The sequence below is a fragment of the Spea bombifrons genome, chromosome 12 (assembly GCF_027358695.1).
Source record: "Spea bombifrons isolate aSpeBom1 chromosome 12, aSpeBom1.2.pri, whole genome shotgun sequence".
NCBI lineage: Eukaryota > Metazoa > Chordata > Amphibia > Anura > Pelobatidae > Spea > Spea bombifrons.
In genome coordinates, this window is record NC_071098.1 from 20,653,623 (window position 1) to 20,677,676 (window position 24,054).

Genomic DNA, 24,054 nt, shown 5'->3' on the forward strand with positions numbered 1-24,054 from the left:
ACTAGTGATGGTGGAGGTTGTGGCCTTGGGAGGCGCATTATCTACAAAAAGCCTCCATGAAAAAGAATGTGATGGCTTGGGATTGGGAACACCACACTAAGTCTTGCTGCTAAACTTGCTCTGCTTGGTACCTTGCATGCTGCTCATAGATGAGGAAGATGCTGCTGGGGACAATAGGCACTTCTTTTTACTCAATGGGCTAGTAGTAGTACTAGTTGTGCTATCCTATAACTTTGAAGGTGCTTCTGGTGCTTTTGGCTTTCTATAAAAATCATAGTCAGTTCGGAGTCAGTTGGTCAGCTGCTTTCGTATGTCTTTGTCAGCAATAATATTTACGATAACACAAGCATTTTTCTAACACACCCCTGTCTTGTGCCGTTGAGAATGTTAAAGGACTGAGATTCACGTCCCATCAGAGCGACTGAGGCCGTCGGGTCATTATAGAGAGCACGGATACCGCGTACAATATTACCACGGAAACCAAACCATTCCAGGGTCTCCCACATGTAGGTCCAATCTATTCTGTCGAACGCCTTTTCGGCATAGAGCGCTAGCAACATGGTCGGTTGATGGGTAAGCGTCGCCATTTTAATTAGGTCAATCGTGCGTCTGATATTGTCTGGCGCTTCCCTGTGTGGAATAAAGCCTACTTGATTGGGATGAACTATGGAGGAGATAATCTTGCCCAAGCAGATGGCCAGTATTTTAGCGTAGAGCTTTATATCTGCGTTAATGAGCGAGATCGGCCTATAGCTGCCGCACTGAGATGGGTCCTTTCCTTCTTTGTGAATGACAATAATTTTAGCCTGCATCATTTCAGGCTTGGGGATAGTGCCCTCCAAGAAGCTATTGAAAAAGCGCAGTAATTGTGGCTGCAATTGATCTTTGAATTTTTTATAATAGGACCCTGGGAGACCGTCTGGCCCCGGTGCTTTGGCTGGTCTAACACTGGAAATGGCTACAAGCAGTTCATCTTCTGAAATCTCTTGATTCAAGGAAGGATTCTGTGAGTCGCATGGTGGGCAGAGAGTCCAAGAATTGGCGAATATGTCCCCCTCATGTTGATTGCTGTGGGCCCTATTGCCATCATACAGATTGCTATAAAAACTAGCAAATTGCTGAGCAATGTCCTTGGGCGATACCCAACTATTGTTATCAGAATCAATGATCTTATGGATATTTTGCATCTTCCTTTGAGATCGTAGTCTGCGCGCCAACATAGCATCAGGTTTATGAGCGGACGCGAAGAATTTTTGTTTGGTATGATTTAATGAATGTAGAACGTCGTTGCTTAAAAGGACATTTAATTCGCCCCGTAGTTGGATGATGTCTCGTAAAGTAGTGGGGTCCAGAGTTTTCTTATGTATCTGTTCTAATGAGGAGATTTTAGCAGTGAGAGGGTCGATAGCTTGGTGTCGCAACCTTTTCCTCCTTGCAGCTATTCGGAGGAGCGAGCCACGGATGAAAGCCTTGTGCGTAACCCATAGTAATTGTGGATCGATATCAGAAGTATCGTTAAATTGGAGGAAATCACCGAGATTGGTGATGATTTCGGCTATCACTGCTGGATCCGTTAGCAGAAACTTGTCTAAGCGCCAGTTATGGGTTCCAGGCGTCCAGTCTGCGGGGCAAAATGAGCATGAGATCGGGTGAATCCGCAAGGTAAGAGCCGTGGAAGGCGGGTGTTGACTGAGAAGGATATAGTCTATCCCGGAGTAGGAGTTGTGTGGGTGTGAGAAGAAGGTGTAGTCCAAAGTTTTGCATTTTCGCAAAGTCCCTAAATTGTTTGGAGGCTGGAGAAAAGCTCATCTTCACAGCTTCACCTTTCCTATCGACGAATGCATCCCAATAGGTATTAAAGTCGCCTCCTACAGTAAGCATGTGGTTGCGGAACGGCAAGAGAAGATTCGAGAGGTGATGATAGAAGGGGGCCGACTGGGTGAGGGGGCATAAACATTTAAGATGACCGCTGGTTTGTTTTGTAAAAGTCCCGACAATAACAGGTAACGACCCCACTTGTCTCGCAAAATGTCCATACATTGGAACCCCACTGAGGCCCTCACGAAGACACTGACTCCATTTTTACGTTTGGTTGCTAGTCACCAACATTGGGTGTTTTTAAACTCTATTTAACAGGCTTTTTTTAAATTCGCTTTTGTAGATGAAGATTTCTCAAATATAAGTGAGAGCACCCTATTAAAACTGATGTCAAAATAAATATAATTTATTCATTTTAAGACTTTATTAATGACACTCAATATAATCTGAGATTTACTTATAGAGCCTTATCAGATCATTTTTTATCTATTTTTTTTTACATAGAAAACATGTCAAATGTAAAACAAATGTAAAAAACATCAGATAGTAACAGAATCATGGCTAAATAATATTCCAAAAGTTATATTTTCCAAATATTCCAATTGCACAGAGTTTAGTGTTGTTAATGAGCCTATGTGATTTAAACTTAATTACAAGAGAATGGTTTTCCACAAAAAAAATGTTAGAAGAAAGCCTCACACAAATAAAATATGATAGACAGGGTATATTTAAAAGAAAACAAATAGCAAAATGTAACCTGGAAAACACAGATGATCACACAGTTTAATAGAAAATCCAGTGAGGTTAAATATGTTTTAAACACTGTAGCCAATTTTGAAGAAGGATGAGTTATTAGGAGACATTATACCCACTTCTCCACAAATAATTTGTAGAATATGTTGTAGCTTAGAGGATGTCTTGGCTTCGAGTGTTCTACCTGCAAAAGAAAAAACACATAATAAAAATACAAATTGGAAGGTTTCTATAAGTGTGGTAGATGATCCACGTGCAGTCACTTGCAGTCACAAGTCTTTATAAGATAAAGGGTTGTGTACAAGCATTTCAATCTTAGTAGTCTACCTGGTGCAGTGCCCATGCTACATTATATAAGTAGAGCAATTAGAGCAAAAAGGAAACATTTTCTCATCATGGTTATTGATAAAATGGATAACCTGCTTTAACCCCCTTCAGGACCAGGACGTACCGGATGTCACAGAATTTACCCCATGCCAGTTTATGGAGCTGTTCATGGGCAGGGGCGTAACTAGACGCCTCAGGGCCCGGGTGTGAGAATCTGTTAAGGGCCCGGGCCCCCCCCCACCCCCTCACCCCCCCCAAAAAACATGATTTTTACCCAACAATTTTTTTTCAACAAATTCAATTTACATATTGAATCATATCTGTAAAAAAAATCAAAGAAAAAGGGGCGCATATACAAAGGGCATAATCAAAGAAAAAGGGGCGCATGTACATAGGGCCCCTTTTGTACATGCGCCCCTTTTTCTTTGAGTACATAAATAATGTATGGAAACATAGCATAGCGGATATAGATCAACAGAATAACACACAAACCCAGCATTGCAGATATAGATCAAATAGAATTCACATAAAAACTCTGCATTAAAGGTATAGATAAAACCCCCTAAATTATAGGCATAGATCACAGGTTGCACACCCCAAAACCAGCCCTGGCCTCCACACTGCCCACATAGAACCTGACCAGCACCCAGATAACACACGTAGGGTTTGCCATCTTTGTCCCCAAACAGCCCATCCTGTGTCTGGCTGGATGGGGACAAAGGTGACACTGGGGAGCTGAACTTGTGTGTCTAATCTATATATAAGTGTTTATATATGTGTCTAGACAATTATATCTATATAAAAATAAATCTAGGAATCTCCATTTTTTTAAGAATTAAAAAAAAAAAACTTTATGCGTTTTGTCCCCTTCCACAGACACACACACAGATTTATTTTTATGTTTATAATTTAAATAATAATTAAATAATAATTTAATGCCATATACACACATACAATTTTTTTTTTAAATACATTATTGTACTGACCTACATATTCCTTCCACTTTGGGGCCCTGATAGATGAAGACTGCCGTTTTATTTTCAAACAGGATGTCAGTGAGTGACACGACATCCGGCGCTCCTGCACTCTGAGCAGGCCCGGACTGGGACAAAAAATAGGCCCGGGCATTTAAGACTGAGCAGCCCATTTTTATTTATTTATTTATTTATTTCTTGTTAAACCAAATTCTGACAAATATAATATACCATTTCTTGTTGTCTATTAGTTATATTTCCGCATGCTTTTGTCACTGTAATCAATTAGCATTACATAAATATATAATAAATTAATCATAACGTCATGCAATTTATAAAGTGCTATACACAAACACCAGGACAGGCTGACACCCGCATCTGGAGGGTTTCCACGGACGCTTTCCCTTTGATTTATGTGATGGCCGCAGCTGCCAGCCCCCACGTGTATTTATGCACTTAAGAGAGCCCCCCATTGTGTATTTATGCCCCCCAGCCAGCCCCACTTTAGTATTGATTTATGTGATGCACTGATGTCCCAGCCAGCACCCACTTGTGAATTAATGCCCCCACATTAATGCCCTTGCGTATTTCCCCGTCAGCCAGCCCTACATTGTGTATTTATGCCAGCCGCCCCACTTTAGTATCAAATCAGACCTGGCACTCAGACCTGCCTAGGACCCAGATTGGAAGAATAGGACTTGCCATCTTTGCTCCCAAAACAGCCCGCCTGTGGCATCTTTGGCCCCATAACAGCCCGCCTGTGGCATTTTTGGCCCCAAAACAGCTTGCCTGTGGCATCTTTGCCACCAAAACAGCCCACCTGTGGCATCTTTGCCACCAAAACAGCCCACCTGTGGCATCTTTGGCCCCAAAACAGCCCGCCTGTGGCATCTTTGCCACCAAAACAGCCTGTCTGTGGCATCTTTGCCACCAAAACAGCCCGTCTGTGGCATCTTTGGCCACCAAAACAGCCCGCCTGTGGCATCTTTGGCCCCATAACAGCCCGCCTGTGGCATCTTTGGCCCCATAACAGCCCGTCTGTGGCATCTTTGGCCCCATAACAGCCCGCTGTGGCATCTTTGCCACCATAACAGCCCTCCTGTGGCATCTTTGCCACCATAACAGCCTTCCTGTGGCATCTTTGGCCCCATAACAGCCCGCCTGTGGCATCTTTGGCCCCATAACAGCCCGCCTGTGGCATCTTTGCCACCATAACAGCCCTCCTGTGGCATCTTTGGCCCCAAAACAGCCCTCCTGTGGCATCTTTGGCCCCAAAATAGCCCTCCTGTGGCATCTTTCCACCAAAACAGCCTGACTGTGGTATCTTTGCCCCCCCCTTACACATCCATGCTATCTCACACACACACACACACACACACACAAACACACACACACATTAATTCACAAATATTTACTCACTAATTCACAGATAATCCATTCAATCATTCAGATATTCATAAATTGATACTCATTAATTCCCTCATTCAGATACTCATTTACATATACTCATTCACAAACATTCATTCACTCACTCCTTCACAGATACTCATTAATTCTCTCACTCAATTTCAAATACTCCTTCATGCAGCCTCCCCTAACCTGAACAACCCAAGATGTAAAAAGTATGTGCCGCTCGGCGCTCGCAGACCAACCTGTTCAGTGCACAGGAGGAAGCAGATGCACGGCAGGGTCATGTGACGTACGTCACGTACGTCACGTGACTGTTGGATTCCTGCGTCCCCGGCATCCTCGGCTCGCGCGCGTCTGCCAGCCCCGCGGAATTAATCGTGGGGGTTGCCCGGGCCCCCTAGAGTGGTGGGCCCGGTCGCAGCTGCTGCAGGGTTAAGGGGCAAGTGCCCCTTTTGCCCTGAGTTATAGACGGCCGTAGAGGCCACATAGGCCCAGTCAGTCCGGTCCTGACTGGGCCTATTTTAAGGTAGGGGGCTGGAGCTTCAGCTCCATCAGCCCCTGCGTGAATCCGGCCCTGGGCCTGACTCTGACTCTGAGCGTGAGGGGGCGGAGCTTTCGCCCCTCACGCTGCATCAATGACTAGGCGGCCGTCGCCAGCTCCGTGGCCCGGCTTGCCTTATTTAAAAAAAAAAAAATACGGAAAAAATATTTCCGGCGGCCCCTTGGCTTGGGCCCCCCTGCCGCCGGGGCCCGATTTCGGGCGGCCCCTTGGCTTGGGCCCCCTTGCCGCCGGGGCCCGATTTCGGGCGGCCCCTTGGCTTGGGCCCCCCTGCCACCGGGGCCCGGTCGCAGTCGCGACCCCTGCGACCCCTGTAGTTCCACCACTGTTCATGGGCAATGAGTTTTGGGAGGCGTTAGCTTACCACACTAACTTGTGTGTTGCCCAGCAATTTTATTTCTCACTTCCAAACCAAATTTGCTACAGTTTATACCACCAAGCAAGAAATTTGTATTGATGAGTCCCTAATGAAATTTAAAGGCCAGTTAGGGTTCAAGCAATACATTCCCTCTAAACGCTCCCGGTATGGGGTTAAATTTTACAAATTATGTGAGAGCAGTAGTGGCTACACATATTCCTTCCGGGTGTAGGAGGGGAAAGATGCCCAGCTTGACCCACCAGGTTGCCCAGACCATCTGGGCATAAGTGAAAAAAATGTCTGGGACCTTGTTTGCCCCTTATTGAACAAAGGGTACCACTTGTACATGGACAACTATTACACAAGTGTCCCTTTGTTCAAGTTGTTGTTTTGCATGGACACATTGGCCTGTGGCACCATGAGGCAGAACAGAATAGGTGTCCCAAAACAGATTAGGGAAACCAAATTAAAAATTGGGGCATCCTTAGCTTTACGCCAAGAAGAACTTTTGGCTGTAAAATATAGGGACAAGAAGGATGTGTGCATGTTAAGCACTATCCATGATGGTGCTACTGTTCCTGTTCCTGTCCGGGGCAAAACACAGGTCCAGAGAAAGCCAACCTGCATCAAGGCCTACAATAGGCATATGGGGGGGAGTGGATTTGGCCGATCAGTTATTGCAGCCATACCTCATAATGAGAAAAACAAATATGTGGTATAAGAAGGTAGCCATTTATTTAATGCAGATTGCAACTCACAATGCCTTCTTACTTTTTAAAAAAATACACCCTGCCCAAAAAAAAAAACATTTTTATCTTTTCAGTTTATGTTACTCAAGGAAATCTTAGCTCCATCTGAACAAGGCCCTCCAGTGTCTCTGATAATTCAGGAAGAACATTTTCCTTTCAAATTTCCTCCAACCTCCAAAAAATCTAAAACACAGAAACGGTGCAGGGTGTGTTATGCCAAAGGGCACAGGAAGGACACAGTATTTTACTGTTCTGGTTGCCCTGATAAGCCCGGTCTGTAAACTGGCAACTGTTTTAAGGAATTTCATACAGTTGCCATTTTTTCTTAATCTTTCTTAATCTACTGTTCTTAATCTTTCTTAATCTACTGTTCATAAATATATACTTTTATGGGGTAATTTACAGTGGGGGGCGGGGGCCTTCCAAAATGTTCCAAATGGGATATGGGCCCAGTAAACCAATTTCTGAAAATTTGCGCATGTTCCAGTTATAGCCTCATGGCATTCTCAAAAAATGCATGAACCATGCATGTGAGGCCTTGTTGGAATCATGGGATGTTGGTGAACAAAATGTGGTGTTTTCTTCCACTGTTGCACTTATGGTGTGCAAGAAATTCAATGCAACATTGAAATTTATGCGTTAAAAAACGCAATAAAATAATTTCCCTGTGAAGTTTGGCAGACATCAGTGAAGACTTCTCTACTGTTCATAAATATACACTTTTATTGGGATATGGGCCCCAAAACTAAAATGCGCATTTTGCCCTCATAGCTTCCTCAAAAAATGCATGAACCATGCATGTGAGCCCTTGTTGGAACCGGGAGATGTTGGTGAACACAATTTGGTGTTTTTTTCTGCAGTTGCACATATTTCTATACAAAATATAATATGAAATCTAAAGCAACATTGCAACATATGCAAAAAAACAAAAAAAATATAAAAATACCTCAAAATTTGGCAGCAATTGGCGATAAAATCCCTGTTTGAAAAGTGTCAAAATTACCCTAGTTGTACACCTTGACTTATCTACTGCTCATAAACATATCATTTTGGGGGGATAATCAGTATCTGTGACAACTATTGCAGTTATTAGACTACCATGCCAAATTTGAAAAAAATTACATTTTAAAAACGTGATGCATGCCTTGCAATATTTGCCCTATACTGGTCAAAATAGATGAAAATCCTGGCCATATTGGGTGGTTTCCAAATCAGGACAAAAATGCCCCAGAATTTTTGGCTGGCCAAAGTGAAAACGAATAGGCCAAAAATGAATCAAAACAATTTTCTCTGCTTCTTTGCCAGATACTCCCCTTAACAAAAGTTTGTCATAGACAAAATGTCACAAGGAATCCTGAAATCTCAATTTATCTATACATTGTTCAAGACTAATAAAACACTTCCCACAAAAGGCACTCACAGGGGTTGACCCTTTATCATATATATATTGAAATAATTTTGATCAAATTGTAACATACCTGGCGTCTCCTAATTTTTATATTTTTTTGTTATCATCTTAATTTTTTGTCATCCCCATTGTCTCCGGGATGCAGATTAAGGGGGCGGTTTGTATCCCAGTATCTTGTTTTAAGTTAATGTGTGTTTGCTGGATATATCCAGCCATCTGTGTCTAAACTAAATCAGTTCTCATCTAGTTGTACCTAAAGACTAGTCTGGTTATTTGGGTACTGGATAGCGATATCCCTTTACTTTGCTTGAGGATATTGCTGACGGATTGCGGTGGTTTGTCAACCTAGCGGGAGAAGTCGTCTCTTGGTGGAGAGGGACAAACTGAGGTCATCTAAATCCATACAAAAAAAACTAGGAAAATTGGCCCAGTCACCCAAGAGAAAAAATGTACCCCAACTTCTGGCACTTAAAGTGTCAATGCATATTAGACTTGTGCGTTCAGATTCATACAACTTGCAAGCAAAGATAATTTTTATCTAGGTTCTCACCCTATTGAGAGTGTGCCTTGACTTGTCGGGTAAGCTTAATTATGCTTTGGCCAACTCATATAACCAAAACCTCTCATTTATATCATGTTTACATATTTGTTGCCAACTTTATTAGGGTAAGAAGCGCAGACAGTTTTTGTTTTTTGTATACATTGTACAGCCAATACACTGTTTTTGCAGCATGCTTACACCTGTTTGGTAGGCCTCGTATTATACATTTGTATTATTTGAGCCTGTGACTAGCTTAGCGCACCGACATTTTTCTTTTCCCTGTTTGCACATATTTGAGGTTGTTGGCTCCTCATCAGTCTGGTTGCAGCTTGCTATCCAGGGGTTAATAGGGAGGAGGTTTAATTGCACCTCCCCAACACATTAATAAGGTTTTGGTAACAGTATAAACTGCTTTGTGTGCCCACTATGTAGGAGGTGAGAGTAGGTTCTCACCCTATTGAGAGTGTGCCTTGACGTGGCGGGTGAGCTTAATTATGCTTTGGCCGACTCATATAACCAAAAGGCAAAATGACCACAAGCATCCCCATTTTGTTGGACGTTTCCACCTGGTTATGTCCGCGGAGATGCAGACGAAGATAGAAAATAGCAGATAGAAGAGGGATGAGAAGGGAGAAGATAGAAGGCGATGAAGTTGAGGAAGCGATTGGCAGAGACGGTAGGGACACATTTAGAGAGCATGATAAAGAGAGTGAACAAGAATAAGAGAATGAAAAAAGTGAATGAGAGTTTGAGAGAGTGATTGAGAGAGTGTGAGTGAATGTATTCCCCTGAATATCTGAAAAAAATCTGAGCTTTTTGCTTTCTTTTTGTCCAGTTCGTGTGGGGTCCTGGCCTTGTTTTCGGTGCGTCATACGAATTGACAAATTTACCAAAATTCAGTAGGACGAATCCGAATGCACAAGTCTATCAAGCATGCAGGAGCAGAAATCTCTCTTTTGTTTGCGCCAGCATTAACCCTTGGTCTGCTGTTGTTTAACATCCAGTCTGTTGACTACTGCTCACATCTCTGGGAACCATACCTCCTGCGCCAGAGTTCCGGTGGTCTACTCATCGCCTGCTACACTCTCCAACATCCACTCCCTGCTCAGCTCACTACTAGCAGTCTGCCATCCTGCCTTCTAGTTAGTGGGTAGTACAAGATTCGGCCTTTCTGCACAAGATTCCTTCTCTCATGGACCAGGTAGGCCTAACAGACATCCTCTCCCCTGATTGGAGATGTGGATGAAGATAGGAGATTGAAGAGAGAAGATAACAGGTAGAAGATGATGTGGAAGCGGAAATGGTTGGCAGAAATGGAAGTGGCTGGCAGAGAAGGTAGAGAAACATTTAGAGAGAGTGAACGAGAATGATAGTGTTAAAGAGTGTAAGTGTTAATGTGGCCACCGAGCAACAAATTTCTTTCCTGAATTAAAAATGCCCCAGAATTTTTGGCTGGCCAAAGTGAAAACGAATAGGCCAAAAATGAATCAAAACAATTTTCTCTGCTTCTTTGCCAGATACTCCCCTTAACAAAAGTTTGTCATAGACAAAATGTCACAAGGAATCCTGAAATCTCAATTTATCTATACATTGTTCAAGACTAATAAAACACTTCCCACAAAAGGCACTCACAGGGGTTGGCCCTTTATCATATATATATTGAAATAATTTTGATCAAATTGTAACATACCTGGCGTCTCCTAATTTTTATATTTTCTTGTTATCATCTTAATTTTTTGTCATCATTTTTTGTCCAAGTGTCTGAATTCTGCCATCTATTTCTGTTTTTAAGTTCTTCCTTGCAATATTATTTTGTATCCTACTATCTCATTTATTTTCAGTGTGTTTGTTTTAGTAGGGCACCAACCTTGAATTAGTCTTTCACTGTAACTTCAGCACCTTCTTTACTTTTACTTCTTTAGTAGTCTGCCCTGGCAATGAAGATGTTGCAGAGAGTATCTTAAAGAAAAATACAGTAGATAATTATTATAGAAAGGACCATTTGAACACTGCTAACTGTAAAGTAGCACACCAATTGGGACGCCAAAGCCTTATGTTGTTTTTGAACAACAAATTAATAACATTAGGGACAATATCTACTTTAATTATTTATATTCCAAATGGCATTGAGTTATGGCTAAAATAATGTAACCAGTTTCTCACTAACATAAGTTTAAAAAATGGCATAAGCCCAGAAAGTATAACCTAATATAGCCCAAATATCACTGTTAGTACAGATGAAGGAAAACAAAAGCCCATATAAACTCCATTTTTGCTTAGAATGGAGAAAGAAATCAGGCAAGATCATTTCTGGGTCAACGAGTGTGTGCCAATGGATGCTCTTTTTTCCCAAATATGGATCTTGTAAATGTTTAAAAGCCTACACACCTGCTCACCACCATTTCAAAGCTTGGTACCTTGGTACTTAAAATTAACCTTACGAAAATTATGTACGGGTTTCCATGGATTTTCTATGAGCTTTTTGATGCTTGGCAGATTTTGAGTAATAAGAAGGACTACACCTTCTACTTGGAAGCTCATAACAGCTATTCGAGAATTGACTTCATACATTTACAGGCCCTCAAAGCATCTAAGTTAGGTCATATAACATGGTCTGATCACACACCGGTATTCGTAGGTTTGCCCTTCTTGATTGCGGTTAGGGGTCATAGCACTTGACGTCTAAATGAGTCCTTGCTTAATGATAAGGAGCTTGTTTCAAAGCTGTATAAACTGATCGAGGAATTATTTGCCGATAACTATACCTCTGAGGTTGATATTTTAACACAGCTCCCATGTTCAGAAAATGCATAGGGAACGATACCCCACCCTGCTAAATGCACTGGCTACATTAGAACTCCAACATAAAAGAAGCCTTTTGAGACAGCTAAACCTGCCTTTATTTAGGCTAGGTCGGAGCTTCGCAAACAAGCACTAGGGGAGGTCCAGACAGCAGTTGAAGCACTCAAGGCTGGTAAAGCACCTGTCTAACATTTTCTATAGATGCCTTCAACCCCATTTAGGGCCCTGCCTTCATGAACTACATCACTACATCTTTACTCAGGGTACTGTACAGAGTGAGATCTTAGACACTCACATCATAATGATCCCTAAACCAGGGAAATGCGAGAACTTCCGCCCAATTTTAGTACTTGACTCAGATATTAAATTATATTCCAAAATTTAGGTTGAATCAGGGTTTTCCATCCTTAATAAACCTGTATTAAGTAGGATTTGTTGTTGGGAGGCAAGCTCCAGATAATATGCGCACATTTGTAAATATCGTTTCAAAAGTGGGCTAACTCCAGTCCCCTTCCCAAAGAGAGGAGACCCCAGACGGGTTGACTCTGAAGTTAGTCAGTCCATCCAGTCCCAACTGGTCCCCTAGCCCAATTGAACATACCAGCCGCTGGAGAGAAGTGCCGATTGCCCCTTCTCCCTGGAATCCACTCAGCCGCTGGGGAGTGATGCCGCCTGCATTCCCTCCCTGGTGCTCTGGCTGCCGCTGGGGAGATGGACCAGCTTCACCTTCTCCCTAGTGCACACTCAGCTACTGGGGAGTGATGCCGCCAGCATCCCCTCCTTGGAGCTGCTGCCGTGGAATTGGGCCGGCTGTGCCATCTCCCTGGTACACACTCAGCCGCTGGGGAGTGATGCCACCTCCTGCATCCCCTCCCTGGTGCTCCTGCTGCCGCTGGGGTGATGGGCCGACTGCCGCATCACCCTGGATCTCTGCATCCTTGACAGGTGCTGGGCAGAGGCTTCCGGTGCTCTGCCCTGGTGCCACTGCTTCAGCTGGGGCTAAGGGATCTTCTGCTTCCCCCGCTCCCATCTGCCGCTGGGGAGGAAGGACAATACTGGAATAGTGAGCTGCCGCTGGGGAGATGTGCCGGCTGCCACATCTCCCTGGATCCCTGTAGCCATTGCAGGTGCGGGGCAGAGGATAGTGGCACTCTGTCCTGTTGCCAGAGCTTCAGCTGGGGCTATGGGATCTGCCCACTCTAGTGTCATGGAGAGGCCGCCTTCTAGCAGACACTAGTCCATCTCCAGGTACCATTCCCTGTGGACTAGCATTTCTAAATTAGCTGTCAGGGTCGGATCCCGGGAAAACGGCAGTATTTCCTTACGGTCTCTGTACAGGTCCCAGAATCTATAGCTCTCTGAGCTACCAAAGTTTTATTTTTTTTCAAAAGCTTCCCAATCTAAGCCAGGGACGCCGTAGTCCCCACCTTCCCCAGAATAGTGACTTTCTGACCTCGACTCCTCCTGGCCTGCAGCCCAATATAATGCTCGGTATAGGTCCCCAAGCTCGAGTTCCCTCTCCAACAACCGCTTCAGTTCGGCTACTTCCTCCTCGGTGGGCTGCCACCTCATCAAGCAAAGCCACAGCTTAACCAGCTCCCTGAAGCACTGTTCTGGGGTGGGTAGGTTCTTGTCTCAGCAGCTGTGCCAGTTTTCCATGGCATCTTCCAGCGGGGGGAAGCGGGGATTGTCTGCGTCCATCACGCAGACCTTCCCCGGCTGTCAGAGATCAGAGTTCCCCGTGATCTCTGACAGCCGGAGAAGGTCAGCGCGATGGACGCATACAACCCCGCTGCTAACCGCACCTCCTCCCGGCTGCAGTGGAAGTTGTGTACACAAATCACGTAAAGCTCTATACGCTGTCCGGACTACGCACCGGGGACTCAGAAGCTCCGGTAAGTTTGGAGGAGGGAGGGGGAGGGAGTGTTAAATGGGGGGGCATAAGGCATTTCTGGAGGCAGAGTGCTCTGTGAAATGCCTTTTAACCCCCTTAATGCCACTCTGCCTCCAGAAATGCCTTTTAACCCTCTATACGCCACTCTGCCTCCTGAAATGCCTTAAACCTCCCTATATGCCACTCTTCCCCATAATATGCCTTTTAACCCTCTAAATGCCAGAGTGGCATATAGGGGTATAAGGCAACTCTGGAGGCAGAGTGGCACATAGGGGGTCAAAAGGCATATCATGGGGCACAGTGGCATTTAGAGGGTTAAAAGGCATATCATGGGGCACAGTGGCATATAGGGGGCTAAAAGGCATATCATCGGGCACAGTAGCATATAGGGGGTATAAGGCATTTCTGGGGCAGAGTGGCAAGCCAGGGGGCAGTTGTGCATAACTGGGGGGGCAGGTTGAAAAAAAAGGAAATTAAAACAAAATATCGTTCTCAATCATAGCTTTTATTAAAAACCCTGCTGCCGATAGCAGGTATAGATCAACACATTAACGCACAAATCCAGATCAATTGAAATTCACTTGTGATCTCAGCACCGAAGGTATATATCAAATAAACAAATAAACAGAATCAGACATACAAATGCTGTATTTGCAGGTATACAATACTAATATATGAAACATAGCATTGCAGGTATAGATCAAATACATACATGGAAACAGCATTGCAGGTATTAATCAACTGAATAAGACATGCAAACCCTGTATTTGCAGGTATACATAAATAATGTATGGAAACATATCATAGCAGATATGGATCTACAGAATAACACAAAACCCAGCTTTGTAGGTATAGATCAATATAAATTCACACAAAACCACGACATTAAAGGTATATTTAAAACCCCCTTAATCACAGATTGCACACCCCAAAGCTAGCCCTGGCGTCCACATTGCCCACATAGAACCTGACCAGCACCCAGATAACACACATAAGATTTGCCATCTTTGTCCCCAAATAGCCCAGCACAAGTCAACTTTGTCCCCAGACAGACAGGCCTGTGCCATCTTTGTCACATATACACCCTGCCTGTGCCATCTTGGTCCCCAAGGCTCAAACATCCTGCTAGTGCCATCTTTGCCCTTCCACAATTATACATCTATGATACACACAAACACTTTTACAGTCACTCACTAATTCACACTTTCATTTAGACAATTCATCCACACATTAACTCATGCTCTCCCTCATTCAGACAATTCATCCACATATTAACCCATGCTTTCCCTCATTCAGACAATTCATCCACATATTAACTCATGCTCTCCCTCATTCAGACAACTCATGCTCTCCCTCATTCAGACAATTCATCCACATATTTACTCATGCTCTCCCTCATTCAGACAATTCATCCACATATTAACTCATACTCCCCCTCACTCACACAATGCATCCACACATTAATTCACACTATTTACTTATTTCAATATTCTTACTACCCTATTCCTCACTATATACCCCCTCTCCCTCCCTTATCACTTTATAACCCCTCTCCCTCCCCTTTCCCTACTACCCTCTTCCTCAATATCTACCCCCTCTCCCCCTTTCTCACTATCTACCCCCTCTCCCTTCCTTATCACTTTCTACCCTCTCTTCCCCCTTTCTCACTATCTACCCCCTCTCCCTCACTTATCACTTTCTACCCCCTCTCCCTCCCTTATCACTTTCTAACCCCTCTCCCTCCCCTTTCCCTACTCACTATCTACCCTCTCCCCCTTTATAGTTCTCTCACCTTTAGGTCCAGCGAGGGGAGCACAAGCTTCTGTCCTCTTGCTCTGCTGCGGTGCCCGCTGCTTCACTGCTGAGTGCCAGAATAAGACGTCATATTCCGATGCTCAGCATGAAATGCCGGCACTGCGACAGAAGTAGAGACCTCGCGGTGGAGAAAAGGGGCGCTGAGCGGTTGCTAGTTGTCCCTCTCTCTCCTCCGCATCAAAAAAAAAAAAAAGACAGCGTTTAAATGCGTGGCATTTAAAGTCGCATTGCGACTTTATTCCAAATTCAGCAGGGGGGCAACCACTGCCGTTTCCTCTGCCACAGCTGTCGCCGATGTTGTCGCATCTCCGCAGTCAGCAGGCCCGTTAGTCCCGATGGTGGTTTGGACATTCCCTTAGGAAGGAAGCATCCCACTGATGCCATCAATGCTTCATCCTGCCGGGACACCAACAATTAACCCCTTCAGAGCCAGACAGAACCAGCCTTGTAGATAGAAGGGGGGGTGTCGCTGCACCGGAGCTGCATCGGCATTGTGGATAGCCGAATGCTAGCTACACAGTGAAAAGGACAATAAGGGATCATAGCAGCCCACCCCAAGCATCGGACAACACTTATGTTGAGGTGTCCAACAATGAAAGGGACATAAATCACATTAACATATCCACGCCCTGCTCAGACAGCCCGGCCCCACACTCAGGCCACCAAGCCTCGCAATGTCCGTATAACCCCAAACCGCTACTCTTGGGCTGATCCCGAGGTAGCGGCAGTGATCCCAGGGTACCAATGGATAGCTCGGGGTCCTTAGAATATTCTGTCCAAAAAGAATGGACAGCTGTGGGGACACCGAGCAGTAGCAATTTAAAGTTTTCCCGGGATGCCGGCTGACCCCCGCTCTCCTGGAAGTCACAGCGACTAGGGATCCCTAGGAGGCCCCTCTCCGAACCACACCGAGAAACAGTTCCAGAGGATTATGGCCAGGACCCGTTCAGACAAAAGGAGACGTGATGCACTGGGTATACAACAGGGAAAACAAGAACCACACATGACCCCCCCCCCAAAATGCAGGAACCCCAAATCTGTCCGAGCTCCACAGCCTGTAGAGTCTCTGGTACTTTGGGAAACGTGGCACTCCGTACCAGGGCCCATCATCTGTAGGAAGGAGCCTGGCACTTAGTCTCCTCCAGGGGCCCATGGCATGGGGGCTTCCGTGACAGAGGGGCCCCAATTAAACACATGAAAATTAAAAAGAAGCTCTGAATTTTTATTTGAATTTCATTATCCACACTCACTTTCTGTCACCTTCTGTCACGCTCTCTCACACTCTCTGTCATGCTCTCAATGTCTCCCTGTTTTTTTTTCATCTACTTCAACAGTTTCACTTCTTGTTCTCCATGTCTTCTTTCTTATTTGGTGATCACCTGCATTACCCTGGCATCCTGGAGCACTGCCCTGATGTGGAAGTGCTGCAAGAGGCCAAAATAATGCAGGCGGATCCATGGAGGAAAAAGAAGCAATGCTGCTAGTGGGAGAGGTTATCCCCATGATAATCACTGAGGTTCCACCCTGATGCAGAAGGGCTCCAGGAGACCAGGGCAATGCAGCTAACCCTTAGTAGAATTGGATCACTAGAGAAGAAAGAAGAAGTGGAGAACAGGAAAAAAGAAGAAGGAGTAGGAGAAGAAGCGGAGATTGGATACACAAAGGTAGGGAAACATTGTGGGAGGGGTAAGAAAATCAGGGTAGGTGCCCAGTTGCAGGGGATATCTGATACTTTTGTCTGTACTCCAGGATACATAGCAACAGACAGGTTAAGTATAGACAAGAGGCTAAAGTCACATACAAGGCTGGTTCACAAGAAAAAACTTTATTGATGAGTGCTAGCTGATCAGGTATTAGAGACAGGGTTGGTTTATACAGAAGAACAATGCACGAACAGGATAAAGGTTGCAGGTAACACACAGTTTGGAAAGTCTCTTGACAGGGCGCTGTGGCTGAGAACACAGCTGAAGTTGTCTAAGGAATATTGTGGCTGGATAACACCTCAGATTTAGAAAAGGGGACAGGCACCTCAGGCAGGGCCAGTCCCCTATTCTGAATTTGAGGTATTTATTCTAAAGTGGGGGGATCCTCTGAGTGGTGCAATTAATACCCCTGGGTGGGGGTGATTCTAAGAGAAGGCCCTCATTTGGCCTACACTTCAGGAAGAGGGCTGTCTTGGGTGACTGACAGCCAGCCCAGTCATGCTAGCCTTATGTGTATGCCCCCTATTTAAAAATAATTATGCATCCAGTTATGCATCCAGTTCCAGCAAAATATAAAAAAAGTCCAAAAAGAATATATAAAATAAAAAAATAAAGTTTATTATTATGAGCAAATGCTAAAATTAGCACTGTATCTTCCCAATAATCTTGACATGGAAATAGTTAAAGTACAAACATTTCAAATACCAACGGGGTGTCTAATTTAAAAAAAAATGAATGGTTTGATGGGGTGAATTGGAGTGGCCGGGTTCAAAGATAGGGCATAGGCACAGACTGACCAAAATGGGGGGGGGCCCAAAAGTGGTCTTTTAGCACCCCCCCCATTTTAGCACCAGACAAACCCATGCATGGGTGGTATCAATGTACCCAGGAGTGTAGTTTGATAGTGACATATACCTGGAGCTATAAATTTATACCTGAAGTACAATTTGTTTAAAAAAATACAAAAAATTACTACCACAAACTTTGGCAAATGCTAGTTGTAGAATCTCATGCATGGAAATGGTTAAAATACTAGCATTTGAAATACCTTGGGGTGTCTAGTTTTCAAAAATATATATTTTGATAGGATAAATTGAATTAGCCGGCTTCAAAAATGGCCCTATTAGGACATTCTTAAATGTGGCATTTTACCTCCCAAACAACCCAACAAACCCATTCATGTGGGGTATCACTGTACTCGGGGGATGTTGCTGAACACAAAATAAATTACTACGAAGGTATTGAAATTGAAGGAGCTAGTCTCAAAAGCTAGCGGGGCTCCAAAAATCACTTTGGTGCCCATGCAAACACTGGCAAACATATTTTTGTAGGAGGCTATCCTTGGCAACAGCAGGTGTAAGGTTGCCGCATTATTTCATTAGATTGAAAATCTGGCACAGAAAAGATCTGAGAGTGTGGGAGATTTTTCTCTTGGGATAAAATGGCCATTTGGTATGGTTGGACGCATCGGGTGCTGTGGGTTATGATGGTTTTTATAAAGGTTTTTGGATTCCTGGATTGTGGCCTGAAGATTGGTTTTGAAGTTCTTGAACTAAGAATTTGATCCTCATAGAATTGTTCTCCATAGTGGTTAGTTTGGAAGTTTGTGGCAAATGTTTTGTGAATGAGCGGATCACTTTATTAAGATAATTTAAGTGGCATATTACAATCCTCAGTGCAAGTGTATGGAGACTTGCTTGGTGATCAGTGCAGGGGGATGACAGAAGAGAGAGAGAAAAAATGTTTCTCCCTCTTCCCACAAGTAGAAAAAGGAAAAAAAAAGTTTCATATTTTTTTTTTAATCACTAAAAAATAATAAAATACATTTTAAAAAATAAAATAAAGTGAGCTTAAGTGGTGTTATTGTGACATCACTGGCATAAAAACATGTTTGTTGAAAAAAAAAAGATAAAATAAACTATAATAATTTAAAAAAGAAAACCTGATATCCCATTGACCTAGCTCTACATCTATAAAGGATAGCCCCCTCCCCTATTCACTACCCCCAGACCTGTTTAGCCATAATTATTAAAAATAATTGTCTGTAATCAGAGGATGGTGTTGAACATCAATTCAGTCATTGTTCAACACAGGCACCTAAAGTGTAAAAGAAATTCTAAGAAAATTGCAAAAAAAATCTTAGCAATCACAGTTATTAATTTTTACATGTTTCTATGGTTTTAAATGAAAACTCAATTTGTTCTGGAAAAAAGGATGTGTACTATGTGTGAGTACATCAAACATGTAAAAGGGAACCTTAATGATACCCATATATGGTAAAAATGTCAAAATATCTCCAGGACATAAGGTACTGAAAAAACCCTTTGACTGAAGGGGTTAATTTAGTCTGACATTGAAAAAGTTAATTTGTCTGTGTAAACTACCTTACCTTTCAATTGTGCTAGATGTAGCACAATCACAAATTGACGTTACCTTGTTTCCATGATGATTATTCCCCATGTACAACTTTGCCCAATCAAAAGTTACTGTAGGTATTATCCAATTACTATTGAGATGCTCCTGTATCTTGTTGTGCCCCAAAATGTTTACCCTTCAGGTGTTCTTTTTGTTACTTACTGATTTTTCCAGTATGGAAATATTCATATTTTCCAAAGCAATAAAAGAATGTATGTGCATTTGAAGTTGCCAAACTCTCTTTTGCCCTTAAAAAAAAATAGTGAAGTTACATTATGAATGTCAAGAAAGCATAGAAGTCACATAATACACAGTGTTAATTAATCTCAAACAGGTTAAGATTGAGATATTGGATTTAGTAAAAAAATATTAACATTAGAGGCACCCTTGAATATTTTTTACATCAAGCACAATTTTGCCTGAAAAAAGTGTTCAGTGGTCTATATACACTCATACGTTTGATACAGAACAGCACAAGATAAAATAATACCAATTAAAAAAAAAGAAGTGGGAGAAAAGAGTATAAAAATGGAACCATTACCATGACAGGATCAGCCTCACCTGTGATAATTTATCAGTGCCCACATCTCTTTCCCACAATTACAAGGAGGTTCTCTGAAATAGGGTGACCACATTTTATTTTTGCCATTCAGGGACACACTATGAAGTGCATGAGATCACACATACAGGTGTATATATTTATATATTTTTGCCTTCTTTTGGATCAACAGCAACAAAGGTGCACTTCATTGGTTGATGGCAGAGGAGGCCCCTGTCAGCGACCAATAGAGTTGCTCGGACAGACCTTTAAAATCCTGGCGCCAAAGCTGCTGCGTAGTGCGTAACGCGTAAGAAAAAAAAACAAAAAAGAAGAATGTACACGAATAGAAACAAAAGAAAGTAGAAAATAAAGTAGATGTACCTATAATTTTGGACTATATTGGATCGAAGAACATTATAAAGAAGCACTGGCCACTTTTACAAAAGGATAGTGAATAAAAAAAAAATAATTAGTACAACACCTAAGGTTGTGTTAAGAGGAGCTCCCAAAATCAAATTGAAACGTGTCACTCTAAAAATTTAGTTTACATGCTAACTTGTCCATGTGGACTTCAATATATAGGAAAGACATCACGTCCACTACATATTTTCCTAATACCCAAACTGTTTTTTCAAAACATAGTCTTTCAGTTCATTTTAATACATGCCATTTAAAAGACTCTAAGGGTCTAAAATTTATAGGGTTAATTTTAGTTGAGAGATCATGGAGGGGATATGATCTGTCTAAAAAAGTAGGTCAGCAAGAGATGAGGATAATGTTTAATTTGAAGACACTTCTACAAAGGGTTTAAATAGTGACTTTGAGTTACATAGTTTCTTATAAAACTTTTATGGTAATATCTTCCACCTATTCTTCACAACATCGCTTTTTTTTAGAGGGTGTTTTTCTGTGTATTTATGTGTGTCTTATCCTTCCTATGTTCCCTAATAGAGATCATATTAAATTGCACCCCATTGATATTTTAATTTAATTATATGATTATTAACTTATTTTTATTTTTAGAATCATGGTATTTTACATATAATTTTAATATTTTTAAGATATTATAATAGTGTTGATCTATTGTTAGGAGTGTTTTATGTATAGACATGAATTTATTGATTAATAGACATCCACTCATTGTTAGATTTGTAAAGGTAGGGAATTACCTTTACAATTGGACCATCACTATATAAAGATGTGAAGACAGACTCCTATGCACCTTGAAGAAGCTATTGCAGCGAAACGCGTTGTGCATCATCACGTTTTTACCGTTACGGAAGAGGAGGAGTTAGTAAGCCGAACGAGGAAGTGTTGTTTATACGCTATATCGCGGTGTTCGTTAAGGAAAGATTACTGAGCAACTATCCTCTCAACTGGGATTGCTTAAAGATACTGGTGAATTTCTCTGTAAAGTATATTTTATATTCGAGTGAATATTCGTGGAATACGAAGATTTTTTTCCCCACAAACACGAACACGAAGAGTTGGCCTGGCGCCCAAGTCTAATACAGAGGCCTCGCGCTCCCACCGCAGGACTTCTGGAAAGTGAGGGAACTACAAAGGGGGGAAAGGGTAGATTATGGTAGATTAAGGTAGTGGGGGAGGAGAGGGGGTAGATTATGAGAATGAGTGAGAGTATGAATTTATGTCTGTATGAATTGTCTGAATGAGGGAGAGAATTAATGAATTTGTGAGAATGCATTAATGAATATATGTAAATGATTTGTGTAAATGAGCGAGAGAATAAATGATTGTGTGAATGAATTATGTAAATGAATGTGTGACTTAGAGAGTGACTGCAAAAGTGTTTGTGTGTATCATAGATGTATAATTAATTTGTGGAAAAGCAAAGATGGCACAAGCAGGGTGTTTATGGGACAAAGAGGGCATAGGATGGGCTGTTTGGGAACAAAGATGGCAGTCCTATGTATGCTACCTGGGTGCTGGTCAGGTTCTATGTGGGCAGTGTGCATATTACACTCGCACAAACACAAAATGGAGTCAGAGCCATCTTGTATTCCTTAAATCATATAAAGGATTTTTTTTCTTTTTCTCTCTTATTGAGAACAAAGAAGCTTTTATGAAATAGTTTAAGTAAGTCTTTGATGCCAAGTATGAGAAATTTTAGGGAGTAGACAGTATTAATCTCAATGAATGTGAATTCCACTGATTTGATATTAACACATGCTGTTTATATAAAGAGACATCATTCTGATAAATCAGAGATGTTTATGCAATGTGCTGCTTCACGTGTTGCATTCTTGTATGTGTTGGATCCATAAGCCAGTGATTCATACCTGATAACCAATCAAGAATCCGCTGTATTTTATGTCATGATTAATATTTTTTCTATTTTATCTTTTGCACTGCACAGATCATATAGATTATTCGTAGATAGAGTTTTCACAATAAATAATACCGGGATTAAGTATTGTGGTGATATAATATCTAATTTTTACATTTTTTCTTTTTATTAAATTTAAATATTTTTTTTACATACAATCCATAAAAAGGAATATTTAAGAATACATCACATCATCATAGATTATCAAAGAGATATTCTCAGTAATACAAATTTACTTGTATATCCTATATCTTTCTTCAGTAACCAAATTGGGATGCATACTACTAAAAATTGAAATAAACAAAAAAACATTCATTCATCAGATGGCAAACTAACTTACATCCAAATTGTAATCACATTCAAATTTGACGACTATCAGGGGTATAACAAAGTAGACCTAAATGCCAAGGGAATGAAGTCGAACTGAGTCAACCGTATCAGGATATATTTTTCGCCAGGGTAGCCAGATTAGATCATATTTTTTTAAGATATGCTCTAAAGTAATGTTTCTCCATATTATATTATATTGATGATCAATTTGGCTCAAGATTTGTGACCAAGTCGGAACTACTTCTAACTTCCAATTACGCGCAATACAGATTTTAGTGGCTGCAAATATATTGATAGCTAAATAAAGATTTGATTTATTTTTAAGAGGTATTTCTATATGAAATACAAAGGATTCAGGAGAAAGATTCCATTGTGTTCCAAATAATTTTTTAAAGAGATTCATAAATTCAAATTTTAAGTTATTTAGTCTATCGCAGTTCCAATAGATATGAACCGCTGTTCCTACTTCGGTTTTACATCTCCAGCATTTGTTGGAGTTAGTGCCTAATATTTTAAATAGAGTAGAGGTACCATCTATGCAGTAATTTGAAAAACTGTTCGTGAAGATTTATACAATGTATAGCTTTTCTGACATTAGTCCAAGCGGAATACCAGACTTCTATCGGATAAAAGATGGCTAAATCTAAATCTAATTTTTTAAATAAAATTGAAAAGGGTCAAGATTACGGCATTTCCATTTTTCATATTTCTACCATGGTAGATCATGGTCTCGTTTAACGTCCCAAGCTAAGAAGTGACAGAACATACAGTTTTTATATAAATTTCTTACATTGGGAAACTTAAGTCCATCTTTAGATAGATCTTTCATTAAGATTTTGAAATTGATTTAATATCTTAAAGGGGACAGGGAGTGGGATATTTTTGAATAGATTTATTAATTTAGGTATTACATATGATTTTAAAGTATTTAATCTCCCAAGCCACGAAATTTCTAGTCGTTGCCACTCTACTAACTGAGTTTTCAGGTCTTCATAAAGAGTCATGTAGTTATTATTTATTATATCAGAGAGATTGTTGTAAATTTGAATGCCTAGGTAATTAATAGAAGTCTGTTCCCTGGAAAAAGCTACCTTAGTTTTCAAATTTTGTGATCGAGAAACATCCATATTAAAGTCTACAATCTGAGATTTATCTATATTGAGTTTGTAATTGGAATATAGACCGTATTCTTTAATACTGTCTATAGCTTCAGGAATTGAGATTTCAGGCAAAGTTGTAATAAGGAGAATGTTATCCGCATATAATACGATTTTATGTTCATATGGGCCCGTTAATACTCCTTTGATTTT

At 41.7% G+C, this 24,054-nt stretch overlaps 1 long non-coding RNA gene across 1 annotated transcript; it reads right to left on the minus strand.

The window, feature by feature from the left end:
• Nucleotides 1–2,527: 2,527 nt before the first annotated feature.
• LOC128469672 (uncharacterized) lies at nucleotides 2,528–19,775 on the minus strand. The gene is made up of 3 exons (XR_008345985.1): nucleotides 19,689–19,775; nucleotides 10,765–10,856; nucleotides 2,528–2,755 (listed from the first exon to the last, which is right to left on the minus strand). It is a non-coding gene; the product is annotated as an uncharacterized LOC128469672 (long non-coding RNA).
• Between the last annotated feature and the right edge of the window lie 4,279 nt (nucleotides 19,776–24,054).